This window comes from Cygnus atratus, chromosome 21 (genome assembly GCF_013377495.2).
Source record: "Cygnus atratus isolate AKBS03 ecotype Queensland, Australia chromosome 21, CAtr_DNAZoo_HiC_assembly, whole genome shotgun sequence".
NCBI classification, from domain to species: domain Eukaryota; kingdom Metazoa; phylum Chordata; class Aves; order Anseriformes; family Anatidae; genus Cygnus; species Cygnus atratus.
Window position 1 is genome coordinate 7,698,911 of NC_066382.1, and position 14,119 is coordinate 7,713,029.

The window sequence follows — 14,119 nt, forward strand, 5'->3', positions numbered from 1 at the left end:
TCTCCTCCTGCAGGGGGAAGCTCAGCAGCCAGCTCTGAGACCTTCAGATCCTGAGCAACCTTTGAGCGCTTCAGTGAGACCAGAGAGCCCTCCAGCTCCCCGGAGGCTGGCAGTTACCTCTGCTTCCACCGCTTCCCTAACAAATCGGAGACAGATCCGCACCGCCAGCAGAGAAACAGCTCCCTGCCCGCCTCGGTTCTCCTGCGCTCGCTTGTTTTACTGCTGTGCTCCGGTTCCTTTTTACACGCACTTCACAGGCTGATTAATACTCATCTTGGATGATTAGATGTCTAGTAAATTCAGGCTTTTACACCACTCACCACCATAATTCTCATTAAGGCATACCCATTTTACTAGAAAGCACTTGCTGACTATTCCCACTACTGACATCCAGGCCATTCAATAACACATTCTGGACAGAGGTCCGGGCTATAAAATTCACATGTTCTTAGTCTGCCAGGATCGGAATTTGGTGACAGCACAATTCATTCATTTATTTAATGATCTTAACGTCAGCCTGAGTGGATAAAGTGTGCTTTGGCTTCAGCAAGAAGAGATGGGGACCGTGCCAAGCGCCAGCAACAATTGTTCGGTGAATGCCTGCAACGCCAGGTACTGCTGCCGCAGACAGCACAACCAAATGTTCCGTTTTGGGGGGCTGAATGGGAATCACATCAAGCTAAACTTGGTACGCAAGCCCAGAACCAAATATTTAAACGTTAAGGAGTTTATTTGTGCAGACGAACTTTTTAATTAAGAAAAGGTTTATGGAAATGTAATCAATACAATCAAGCTGAACAGCTTAAGCTCACAGAACACCCCAAAAATTTAGTTTGCAATATTTGCATATCAACAACAATTACATCTTTTTCTTTTGAGGAGCCAGACGTAAAAGCACTTTGAAATTGACTTTAAAACACCTTTACTGGAGGAAAACATAAAGGCTAAGTTACAAACAGGTTGACAGCTGAATTTTTTGGATTTTACAGATCCAGAACAAAAAGTGCAGAGCCCAGCAGAGCAGAGTACTTGAAGAAAGACCATCCAGTAACTAGTATCTATATTTGCATAAGCACTGGGAAGACAGGATGCCACAAACTGAAGCTAACCATATATTCTAGAGCAAGCTGAACTCCTCAGATGTCTCAGCAGCTCACAAAATAGTACGTCCAAAAGAACCTTCTACATGAGCCTCACCATACTAAAATTGGGCATGAATCACCAGCTCCTGAAATCACTGTCCCCGCACACTCCAGAGCTTACGAAGCACCATGAATTTCACATTAAAAGTCTCAACAAACATGCTTTAAGTGCTTTTTGATTTTGGTCCTTGACTTCCGCCCAGATAAATGGTATAGATTATCTACCCTCAGCTATAGTACCCTGCCAAGTTCCCTTTCAAATATAACATATGTATCGGGCCTGCCCGATTTACCAGCTGAATGCTGCAAGACAAGGTGCCCAGTGTCAAGCCTGGAGCACGATGTGCATCACAAACAAGAATAAAGACTCTCAGAAAGTTTTCAGATGAGATTTCAACCTGAATTTCAGTTCAGGCTTGACAATTGCATAGAAGAGCTTACCATAGTCCAAGGTCAGAAGGGCGAGGTCTCACTGCCTAGGTGGAATACACATTTTTAGACATTTCCTTTCCCGAGGAAGTTAGGAGCCTTTCAAAACCAGTGACTGACTAAGAAAACAAAGCTGTAAGTAGTATCACTAAAAAAAAAAAAAAAAAACCTCTCATTCTTATAGGCAGTCTCCCCTGCTTAGTCTGAACAGACTGACGACTTCTGTCATGTTTGCTTTTCAGTGAAAGAACAAAATAAGCTCAGAAAAACACCAGTTTCAAGACGCAGCAACTTCTACGACTCCTTAATAACGCATAGGAGAGGGAAATCTCTTTTTCAGACCACCACTGGTGCAGCCATAGCATTAGTTCAAATGGATTTTCAAAAGCCACTAGCAACACGGGCATTTAAACCTTAGGAATTCAGTAACTCGCACAGAGTCACTCTCACGTGTAAATCAGACTGAAACACAAACAAATGCACAATCATTATTTGGCAACCTGACAGAGAGCCGGTGCAATGTTTATTAGTTTCCAACTGGCAAAGGCTTCCCAAACTCAGGAAAACCTGTATTATTGAATTAAGATCTTTAACCGCATTAACCCTTTCTTTCTTCAGTGCTTTCACAGCATCAAGGACACCCAAGGAGCAGCAGCAAGGTGCCTTTTCCTACCCCACAGCCCGGAGCGGGTACCACGTGAAGCCCACTCACCCGCTGAGCGCAGCGGTGGTCCCCACAGTGGCTCTCGCCCAGCTCTTCCCACGAGGACGCTCCTTCTCCAGAGCAAGTCTCATTCCTGCCGTGTCCAACCACTGGGAGAGGAGCAGCTGCACCTAGGCAAGTCCTAACCCATTTCAACACATCCCTGACAGTTTTGGAGAACGCTACTGGTATCGGTCGAGGATCAAGCACGTGGCTTTCTTTCAAGACGCGCAGCTGAGAGGCCGCTCTGCTTTTTGTCAGGCATGCTCGAAACTCTAGAAATATTTCAGATCTCATCCAGGTAAAGGATACTCAAAGGTGTTACAACCAACAGCAGAAAGGTGTTATTTTTGGTAGCAGAGTTGATTTAAACACGATACAATCCAGGGAAGCCTTAGAGCTTTCCTCTGCGTAGGAAACTAGCCTGTTTCTGCCCATCTCGGGTGACTACACAGCAAACAGGCAAAAACAATTCTTAAGGTACCGTAAGAATAGAGAACGTGTAATTTTCCTTTCAGGAAAAAAAAAAAATACTGTCCCATTAACCTAGTTATGTGCCCAGCAGCAATTTGACTCAAGTCCCATCAGCAACAACGTGCCATCACCTTCTATGAAGAGAGAGCATGCTCTGGGACATCTTCCAAATGTATATAATAAAACATAAGAATAACATGTACTAGAAAATTTTGCTAGCCTAAAAGCTTATTCTGCTCTCCTCCCTTTGATCCTTTTCTTTTTTAAGAATCCATTCTATTTTCTTCTTCCAGCTGTTCCACATCATCCTTCCCTATTTGGGAGGCAAAACAAAGTCCGCAGCCTGGAAAGGAAAGCTGTGTGTGCGAGAAGTTCCTGGAACTACCACGAAGTGCACAACACAGAACTACGGAAACTCACACCAACTGCGCTCCCCTAAAAACAGAAACACCAGCCCCCCCAGAGCGGGGGCCGCACCACTCCTCCACCTGCACCTCGTGCCCCAGAACAAACGCCCGTTTTTCTCCTCCCCATTCATTCCAGGAAAGTCTTTGCAATTGCAAACAGACGTGAAGTCATGGATGAAGGCTCCCACTGAAGGAATGCCTGTAAAACAATGGTAGGACCCATCTCTAATTCCCCAGAGTGAAAATTCCAGCGACTTTAGTCATATTAGACGATTTACACACAGCTGAACTTGACAGCTGACTAGCCCTGAAATTGTTGCATTAGGGAGAAAAAGAAAATACAGGTTACCCACAACTTCCAAAGGGAGACCTTCACTGCTAACTCCTCCTGTGACACACCAACGGAGCAACTGCACTAGCTCGACACAGCCCATGTTAGCTAGCAACATGAAAGAGCCTTTCAGCCTTAACACGATGACGGACAAAACCCATGCACACAGAGGAAAATCCTTCTACTTCCCGACACTGAAAAGGGAGGTTAGTTGTTCTAAGGCTCCTAGTACTTACTCAACTTAATCAAGTTACTACCACGGATAAAAATACAAACCGTGTTCCAAGATCAGTACTGCACCTTAAAATATAGATCTGTAAATGACTAAAGTAACCTCCTGCAGGCTTCTGCCAGAGAACATATACAATCATGGCTCCAAACGTGAGAGGAAAATAAGTTGTTTCAAATCACGCTGTTGGAAGAATGGTTTTCTCCAAGACATTTCACCATAAAATCTTACAAAGCCAGTAAAGTGACATATCTGCACTATAACATGATTGGCTTTTGTCATTAAATAAATTAAAGCTATTTCTGCTCAAAAGAATGCTAAGACGTGCCAAGGCTGGGGATCATCAACAAGGGAGATGGCAGAGAAGTCTAAAAGCACTTACTTTTTGGCAATACGCTCACAACCTCGTGCCCGTTCCTCCTCTGCAGGACAGCCACTATCACGGCAGGGAAAGAAGCTTTTCTGAAGCTTCTCTCCTGCTGCACCCCCTCCCAAGATATAAGGTCTCCACGGAGTCACACATTTTTAAAACGGAAACGTTTCTGAGGCAACAGGAATCCCTTGTGTCCCTTCACCCAGCTGAGATTTCAGAAAGCTCGCCCCTGAACTCAGGGCTTGTACCTGAAGCGGAAAGCAGGGAACATCTCTGATCCCAGCCTGGTTCCTTCAGCCTCTCACCACTCCTTCCTTTTCGGGACTGCAGCGCTCCCAACACCGTTCTTCAAAAGCATCTGTGACTGGCATTTGGAAGGGCACTTCTGATCCTGCTCTCATTTCAGCTCCAGTTCAGCACAGAAGCAGCGCAGGAGCCGGAGCTGATCCGCCAGAGGCGCGGGGAGGCACGGCGCTTCGCACACAGTCACGACCTTCATCAACAACTGGTGTGCCCAAGCAGCTCCCACCGCCTGCCTAATCCCCGCGCCTTGATCTTCAAAGTCCTCAACAGATAAACCCCAGAGAGTGCCCGAAGACATTGCATCACACACCTGGAAAAAAGCCACTCGGGACAGAAGCACGCGGCGAGCAAAGGCGGCGCCGAGCTCCCAGGGGCAGCCAGCGCCCAGCGCCCGCTCTCTCGCAGGGCAAGCCGACGATGCTCTCCCCGGGGAAGTTCCCAGGCCGCTTCTCCTCCCACCCTACGGCACCTCCTCAACTCCCTGCTCACTAAGCTACGAGCACGGAAGAGAGAAAAGCCAACGCAGCCAAGCCCTCGCTAGCAGCCTTAATTTAACTAGAAGATTACCAGCGCAGGCCTACTGCAACGGCACAACCTGGCACACGTCCGAACACCAGGTAAGCGTTGCCAGAACCTCACCCCGACTTCACACAGATCTCTGACGCTCCTGAAAGCGATCCTGTATTTCTTGCTGTTCTCCCAGGCTTTTGGGAAGCCGCCGCAATCCTCCGCTCCCATGCGGAGCGGTGCCACGTACCGCCTGCGTGCCGCTTTCTGCGAGGGACTACAGTGCAGTCAGCTAAAGCACCTTGCAAAACCAAAAGCAGACGTTCGATCACCGAGGAAACATCAGCAAAACCCAAGTGTCCATGCACGGCAATGTTGAACTTCACACGCGCACACAAAAATGCTGACCCTTCCTCTCCACTTCTCAGAAACAGAAGCAAAGGAGAGGGACGGAGGGCTGTTAAGGGAAGAGAAAGAAATTTTTAAACGACTGTTGCTTAAAAACCCACCCCAAAGCTGCCGCGATGCCCTGCTGCAATAACCTGAAAAATACCCAGGCTGAGAGAGAGCCAGTCCCACACCCCAACAGCTACAGTGCTATATTAAGGTCAAGCTTACCGGTGCCTGCACGGAGAGCATCAAAAACCAGGCAGCTGAACTCCCTCCAAATGCAAGGAAGTTTGGGAAAGAAAACCAAAACCTACAGACACCAGCACAGAGGCCAAGATGGCTCTAATTTGGCTCCAAGGTACGCTGCTAAATTAACCCTGAAGGGCCAGCAGGCATGCAACGCTACCCGAGTTCAGCCTAAATCAATCTGTTTGTCCTTTAGAGCGCAGTGTTTGCTGATGTCTAGGCTAGGAAGACACCGGTGACCTAATTATATTGATCCACAAAAATTTATTCACAGCATGGGGACTTTTTAAAGAACAGCTTATTATAACACGCACAAAAAATACCTCGGGAAACTTGGAAGTGGGAGCAGGAAGGAGAGCAGAGAAGCACCGCGTGACTTAACGCACAGAAGTAGCACCAAGTTAAAACCACCAAGGCCCACAGAAAGCCAGCAGCCAGCAGCGCACCTTCAGCATTCTACGTTTTGATGGGAGAAGCACTGCTACAGAACAATCGGCTTCGTACGGCACTTACTGCTCGGAGGCAGCCTGGAAGGGGGCAGGCCTGGCTTCAGCCCCCATCACAGCCCGGGCACGGCACCTCGCCATGGCATGCAGACACCCTCGCTGTCCCGCCCCACAGGCAGGGTCAGAACGGAGCTGGGAATTCTGCTCACACCGACAACGTTGAGCACAACTTCTGCCTGAAATCAGGTTTGACTGACTACTCACCACCGTCAAAGCCACACAGGTATCCCAACTTACTTTTACATAGAAAGTTTAATTTCTCGAAGCCGCCGCAATACGGAAATTATTCCAAGCTCTCGTCTTACAGCAGCTCCAGTAACTTCCCTGTCAGCACGTAACAGAATGAAACTCCCGTCAAAACATTCCTGTTACTCATGTCCATCACCCTCCAGCTTTGCTTTCCTTCAGAAAATTGATTTTAAATCTCTTCCCCCGAATTTTCCTTTTCCCTCATTAATCCCTTTCTACAAACGCACTTCACGTAAGCAGTCCTCGTTCCTGCCCAGTTCTCTCTTACCCAATTCTTCTTTTTCAATCATACATTTAATTTCCTGATGTACCACGTCCTGAAACCCCGTGTGTCTCCACAGACACAGAGTTCACCGCGTGGAAGCAGCTGTAGTTTAAAAAGCCCAAGTCTGAGCCCCAGTCTACCCACTAACATGCGACGCTCATTTGGACCGACATTACGTGCACTGCTGCGAGGAGGAGACCCAGGGACCTTGCGGTGCACTCCCAGTTGCCAGGAGAAACCTGCAGCTACAGTTTATCTGCTGTAGGGTAACACTGTCTCAACAGTCGTACCAAAACAGAAAAAAAACAAACAGAGCTAAAAATAAGGCTGAACTCAGATGACCCTCTGCACTTCAGCAAAGCGCAGATGAACTACGCTCCCGAAGCCTCACTTCTGCAGCACTGCTGACAAAAGGTAACAGCTTTTGTTTGCTACCTGGAAGCACGCACAACTTTCAGCGGAGGAAAAACCAGCCAGGACACCTGAACACAGCTCACCGAAAAGGCACCAAGAACACGGCGCTTGTATACACTGCACGGACAGATTATTTAAAAGTTCAGGAGCGGTAGCAGCCAAACACGGTGTTTCCGAAACAGGCATGGCTACAAGGAAAAATAGCCCCACCACGCTGACCTGCCCGCATCCCTACCTCTGACTTGTCCTCGCTACCCAGTGCTTGGTTCCTCTCCCCCTCCTGCTCTGGTGGCTCCAGGCGAGGCGACACGCTGCCGCCGCTCCTTTAGGGAACGCACGTTCCCCCAAGCCTCTTCCTTCAGCACTGCTCTCAGAGGTCAGCCAAGGCTTCTTCCCTCGTGCGCGCGAGGCGTGCAGTGACAAGATTCACCAAAAGCAACAGCTCTCCTGCCTTAGCTGTGACCGTGCTGCCCCTCCGGCAAACCACCACCGAGCTCGCCCTCGGTGATGCCGGAGAAGTATTCCGATCCCTCCATGGTTCTTTTAATGATGACTTGAAAATGAAGTGCTGTACAAAGCCTAGCACGCTCCCGGTCCCAGACCCCGGCAAAGTTCGGCCATTTAACTGTCAAGGCAACCAGCGCCGCGTCCTGCACGGACAAGGCTCTTCCCAGACAAACCAGCACCTTGCTGGAAGGATCGGCTGAGCACCGACTCCCCGTGTGCACGCTGGCCAGCGCTCCCCCTGTAACTCTTGGCACAACGCTCCGAAGTGAGCAAATTCCTCCTAAGCAACAGTTTTACTCACCACCACCCTGCTGACTTGGTAATGACAGCACCTTTGCGCTGTTTTCCTAAATAAAGCACATGCTGGAATTACAGAGTATCACAAGCTAGCCAGAAACACCCAGCGGAGGGTATGTCCCTCCGCAGCACTCTTCATTCTTCAGAGGTTTCACTTGACCCAAACAAATCTGTAACGTCAACAGTCCCATGATTTAAGCAATATTATTTGCGGTCAGGGAAAGAATGATCTTGCCGGAAGCTCAAGAAAACAATGGACCTAAACTGATCGTAAAAGGGCTCGGTTTTCCCACCTCAAAACTGAAAGTGAGAGCAGCAAAATGCTTATACACAGGGAACGCGTTTCTTAAAGAACACACACATCACACAGCTGAAACTGCTCTTAACCAAAAAAAATAAATAAATAAACCCTACGCATCCATGTTAAAATATAAGTCGTTACCACCAACACACAGCGACGCGCGCTCCTGACCGTCCCCTGCACAGCAGGCGACACCATTCCAGGACAACCCCGTATTTCGCCAAGCGTGTCTTTTCGCTCCACAACCCCCCCCCCAAAAAAACTTCAGGGGGAGGAAAGCCAATTCGCTGGGGGATGCTGTCCAACGCTGGAAACAAAACCCAGGCAGGCACGCACGCTCGCCACCCCACTTTCCTGCTGATCCCTGCAGTATTTACCTCCTGACTCGGGGCCTAGTCGCAGAGAACCGGAGACCTTTAAAAACACTCCCCGAGCGCCGGCCTCTCTTTGTAGCGGGGCCGTTCTGGCGGAGGGGTTTTGAGCGGAAAGCTTCTACTGCCCATCACACACGGCCTCGCGGGGCAAGCTGCTCAGCGCCGCATCCCACCTTCGATTGATTTCCACGAGCAAAGCGAAACCCCAGGAAAATCGGCCCCGGCTGCCGAGCCGGGCTTTAAACTCGCCTTAAAAACAACAAAAACCCGGCACTTACCTGGGCAGGACCGGAGGCGAAAGTGACAAAGTGACAAGCGATTTCACATTAAAAGTTCACCGGGGGAGGGGGGGGAGGAGGGGGGGGTTGGGGCTGAAGCCCCCACGCAGGAAGCACCCCACGGGGGGCGACAGGGACGGGGGGGGGAAAGGGGGGGAACAGGGGGGGACGGGGGCCCCTTCCCCGCGCTGCCCCAGCAGGTGCAGCCCCCTCCGCACGGGGGGGGGGGGGGGGGGGGGGGGGCCGCGGGCCCGCCCCCTCCCCCCACACACACACACAAAAAGGGGCCCCAAGGGGCTGCGCCCCAACCCCCTCCCCCTCCCCCCTCCCTCCCCGCCCCCCCCCCCGGGGTGCCCCCTCCCGTCCCCCCGCCGGCCGGGGGGGCCCGAGCCCCCCGGGGAAAGGATACTGCTGGGGCGGCTGGGGCGGCAAGGCCCTGATGGTGGGGTGAGGCGCGGGCGCCGCCGCCGCCGGGTGAGGGGGAGCCGGGGGGGGAGGCGGCCCCGCCGCCGCCGCCGCCGCCCCGCTGCCGGGGCCGGTCCCCGCCGCCGCCGCCGCCGCCGCCGCCGCCGCGCCGGGTTTCAAAGCCGCCTTCTGCGGTAAACTCATCGCCAAGCGGAGCCACCACCCCCCGCCGGGGAGCGGGGCCGGGAGCCGGGCCGCGGGCGCGGGGGGGAGCGGGCCGGGGGCCGGGGCGGCGGCCGGGGCAGCGCGGCGGGCCGGCACCGGCGCCGGTCTCCGTGACAACGCGCCTCCCGGAGGGCTCGCGGCGGGGAGGGCACGGCGGAGCGGGGGGGGGGCGGCTCAGGCCGCGCTGCTCATGAGCCGCCGGCGGCGGGGGGTCTCGGCGCCCCTCCCCGGGGGCAGCGGCGCCCTTCGCGGCGGCGGCTCTCGGGCGATGCCGGCGGATTTTCCTCACTGGAGCAGCGGAGCATCAAACATGGCGCCGCGGCCGCCTCCAGCAGTCCGGCAGGACGGACGCTCGGGCGCCTTCGGGCCGCTCCGGAGCCGCTCGGCCCGGCGGCGCTCGGCAAGCTTCGGCTCTTTCCGGAGGCGCCCGCTGGCGAGGCGCGCTCGGGAAACCTCGGCTCCTTCCGGAGGCCTTCGCGGGGCGCACGCGTCCTCCGGCCCGGCCCGCCCCCCGCCCCGCCCCGCTCGGCCCGGCGCCTCCCGTGACCCCCGCGCTCGGGAAACTTCGGCTCGCTCCGGAGGCCGAGGACGTGCGGGAGTTCGGGAAGCTTCGGGCGGGCTCGGAGGAGGGATCCCCGCCCAGGGGGGAGGTGCTCGGAGCTCTTCGGAGCCGCTCGGGGCTCTTCGGAGCCTCTCGGGGCGAGCAGAGGCGGCAGCCTCGGGCGCTTTCGGCTCGGCGGCCGAGCGGCTCCGGAGGGCTTCGGCAGCGCTCGGCTGCGGGGCTGCCCCCAGCCGCAGAGCCGCCATCGCCACGCGGGCCCCTGGGGGCAGGGGGGCAGCCGCGGGGCCCTCACCGTGTGGCGTCAGGGTGAAGGTGGCACCTGCGGGGGCGGACATGGCGGCCTGCGAGGGCAGCGCACCCCCGGCCATGGGGTCCAGCGCAGTCCCGTTATATGTAATTAAAAGCCCTGTTTGCGGATTCCGACTCCGTGTGCTTGTTGGCGGGGCACACGCCGGGCACCAGCCCACAGACGACACCAGCACGGGGACCGAGAGGCCTCCTCGCGCCGCCACCTTTGCGCCCCGCCAAGGGTTGCCTGTCGCCTTCACTGCTTCACGGCCCTGTGGCCACCACCGGGCTGAGCGCCTCCCCGGCCCGGGAGCTAAAAAGGACCTCCGAGCAGCTCCCAGCAGCCGCAGGATTGTCCTGACTTGTCCTCCCCCGGCCGCTGCCTCCCCAGGGCTCGTTCCTGCGCGTTGGCACCCATCGGTGTTCCTGCCGCACCGCACACCCCGGGGAAACGCTCCCAAAGGCACCCACCGCTGCCTTCGATGGCTGGTTGCTGGCTTCCGCCAGCAGAGCTACCCCGATGCCCCGCTTTGCTGAACCCGCACAGGCACCCAGGCTTAGGAGAGGGGCTTCTCACTCCTCGGGGTATCTGCCATGGCCAACCTTTTAGGCCAGGTTAAAAATCTAATCACGAAAGATCTTTAGGAAAAGTTTTCCGTGGTTTATTTCCATCCCATATGCTGGGTCTTTGGTGTAGCTGTGAGTTTAGGAGGAAGATAATACTTTAAAGCAATCACAAATAAACTCTTAGAAGTGAAAAGCTGCTTTTATTAAAGTAAACAGCTCTCTTGGTGGTATATTCAGGCACTTAGCAAGTAACTGGTGCTGCAACTGAAAGCCAGCTGTGCAACAAGAAAGGTCGGGGGGGTCCTGGTCACTGCAGAAAAGCTGCCCAGTAAGTCACACACATCTATCCACTTGTCTGCAACTGCCCAATATGTAAGCAGAATAAGCAGAAATGTCTTTGTATTATTATTTATTAATCTGAATCTTAAGGGAGAGAGGCTGGACTCTGTTACTCACACAAGCACCAGCATCATGTTGACCCATGGCCTGTAAGGGTTAAAACCCTGCCTAGCACCCGAGGGGCTTGCGTATGTGTTTTTTTTTGGGGGGGGGGGTCAGATCTCACCCAGACTCTGAATTATAAAACGCTGTGGTTTGTGCATGTCAACTGTGGGACGTGAAACCCATCTGTGCCCACGCGAGAGGACTGCGGCATACCGCGAGGCTCCACTGGGGCCAGTGCTCCAAGATGGGGTCAGAAGAAAAGCCCCTGCTAGCTGCCACGCTGCTGAAGCTGCCACGCAGGCCTCCAGGAGGAGTAGCTCTGCAATCGGAATAGTTTCTTACTTACTAAGGTGCTATCTACGGAGCACAGCCACGCCAAACAAGCGCGCTGCGTGGCACCAGAAGTTATTACTGGAGCTGGTGGCAGGGGGAGGATGACGAGCACGCTATTTATTTTCCCTCCCCAGCCCAGTGCTTTCCATTGCACCAGATATCTCCGCACAGGGGTAAAAGGGCCGGTGAGAGAAAAATGCCCGCGATGAGCTGAGCTCACATCTACCTCAAACTGCTTTGCAGGGAATGGGATGAAATGGAGACTGATTAAATTTTTTTAAGCAAAAAACACAAACCAGAACAGCTTGTAAAGAAGTCCTGAACAGGGAAACTTTCAGTTCTGTCTGTTTCCATATGCAGCAAGGAACAAATACTTATTTACAAGAGGGGGCTCCGGGTATTTTTATCAGACCAAGCTTTCCTCTGCAGCTTACTGCCTGCTGGAATGGCTGCTGATCACAGCCCAGATCCCAAACCCAAATCTCACACAGAGCTAAAGGTTCTGTCATTTCACCGTTTCCTTGGTTAATGTGTTTTTTTGTTTGTTTGTTTATTTGTTTTGTTTTTTAAATCCACACAGAGATTTTTATCATGGTTGTCCAAGAACTGATAGATCTCCAGACATCTTGGGGAGCTGTCCCCCTCACAGCACTTCCCTCCTGTCTGCAGGGAGCTGGAAAGACAGATCCCCCTCTGCACCTTTTTGAAGGTTCGCAAAGAGTTTGCTGTGATAATTTTCAGGGTGTAAGCAAAGCCATGTGGTCCGTGGGGGTTGGTGCCCAGCACTGCTCTATCGACCGCCTCCCAGCATGGCACACAGCTTCTGGTACAGCCCTTCATGCGGAAGGAAATTCACACCAGGAGCAAATTGACATCTATGGCTCCCTCTGTTCTACAGAAATAGCTGCCTGTAAACACAGCTGTGAACGAGCCTTCTAGCTCAAGTATCTTTAGATATATCACTCCTTTTTGCCCGTTTAGAATGGAAAAAAAAAAAAACACAAAAAAAAAACCACCATAATTTTCACCATATTGTCTTCCAAAGTGTGCTAGCCATGCAAAGGAGCCAGATTCCTGGCTCTGCCTTAGAGCTCCTACAGAACTGATGCCTCCCCAGGACATCTCTTTGCCACTTCCGTTTGTTTGTTTGTCTGTTGTTTTGTTTCATTTTGTTTTCCTAACAGCAAAAAGCGGACACTTTGTCTCTCTTTCATACTACCCTGCATAGAACAATTTGGCCAACTAAACCTGCAGTTTTGGCGAGCCTGAGCAAGTGCTGGCTGGATCCATGCCCTTCCTCCTGCCTCTAGTTCCTCTCCACTGAATTTTTCCTCCTATTTTTCGTGCTGCTTTATTAGCACCTGGGAGCTGATGTAGCATCACAGGCAGCTTGAATTTACAGCGCTCAGCACTAGCCCCAGAGCATCACTGACACTTTTTTCAGTCCCACCAATCTTTTACATACCTCTTTGCCGAAATCAATAAGCCAGAGGCAGATGTGCTCACACGCATGTGGCAAAGTGTGTAAGAGCTGCAGAGCTGCTGGTGAGCTTGGGAAAAAAGAGTGTAGGGCTTGGGGTATCACTGGAAAAAAGGGCTGGTTTTCTGCAGAGGTCCTGCTGGAGGGGAGAGCATTATGAACAAAGCGATGGCCCCCAGGGCAAGCAAAGTTAAGCAGCTTCTTTATTGCTTGGCTCTGAGTAAGAACCACCACCATGGTGACCTGTGCGATCAGGTCCCAGGTCTGCTCCAAGCTGCGTGGTGGGACTTAGAAACCTGCTCTGGAAACCCACTCACCACCTCCCGCTTGCTCTCCTCCTTCCTCCAGCAGCACAGGGAGGAGAAGCTCCCGGCCCATTCGCTGCCCCAAAACCTGATGGTCCCAGCAGGTGACCCCAGCACTATCACGATGTGCTGGGGTTTGGATCCTGCTCGGAGAGGACAGGCAGGGAAGGAGATGAGCAGTTCAGGCAGCTGGGTTCAGCATCTTGGGCCTTGGCCGTGCTGAAGCCGGCACTTGCCCTGCTGCAGGCCGCCCTTCCCAGCTTGCTCCGGAGGCTCCCGCATGCCCTGGGCACCCACTCTCACCCGGCGTGGCACAACAGCGTCTCTCCTTCCGGGCTTCTCCTGCTTTCCCCGTAATGATCCCTTTCCAACATCCTCCAGGCAAAAAAAAAAAAAAAAACAACAGTGTGCAAAAACACTTGGAGCCTCCCCTCCTTCCTCGGGAATGGCCAGGCCCACGTGCCAGTTCCTTCTCCTGCCTGGGCTCAGCCCTCGGCCAACGTCTCAGCCCTCCAGGGCACAGCTGAGCATGAAATAAGGCAAATACCACCCAGGATCGGGCAAGCCCACGCCGGGCACTGGCACGTGAGCGGGATGAGTCACCTCCTGCCGGCTGTGCCTACGCCGGCGGCCTCCCAGATGGGCAGGCCTCTGCCGCCGGGTCCAGGAGCCCTGACCGCAGCATCCCCCCAGCCAGGCCCTCACCCTGCGAGGGTGCAAGCTGATGCTCGCCCTTCAAATCCTTCCTGCGCTGGGGCTGTCCCCTCTGCGGAGGCGAAGACAGC

At 53.4% G+C, this 14,119-nt stretch overlaps 1 protein-coding gene across 8 annotated transcripts in view; it reads right to left on the bottom strand.

Annotated features, from left to right (window-relative positions):
- The window catches only part of EIF4G3 (eukaryotic translation initiation factor 4 gamma 3), a 153,740-nt gene extending 144,499 nt beyond the window's left edge, over window positions 1-9,241 (bottom strand). For 4 of the 8 annotated variants that reach the window (XM_035567884.2, XM_035567882.2, XM_035567883.2 and 1 more), the window contains exon 1: window positions 9,135-9,241. The gene's annotated coding sequence lies outside the window, so the exon portion shown is untranslated. The remainder of the gene's footprint in view (window positions 1-9,134) is intronic. The other 4 variants (XM_050714859.1, XM_035567896.2, XM_035567890.2 and 1 more) reach the window with 3 other exon arrangements.
- Between the last annotated feature and the right edge of the window lie 4,878 nt (window positions 9,242-14,119).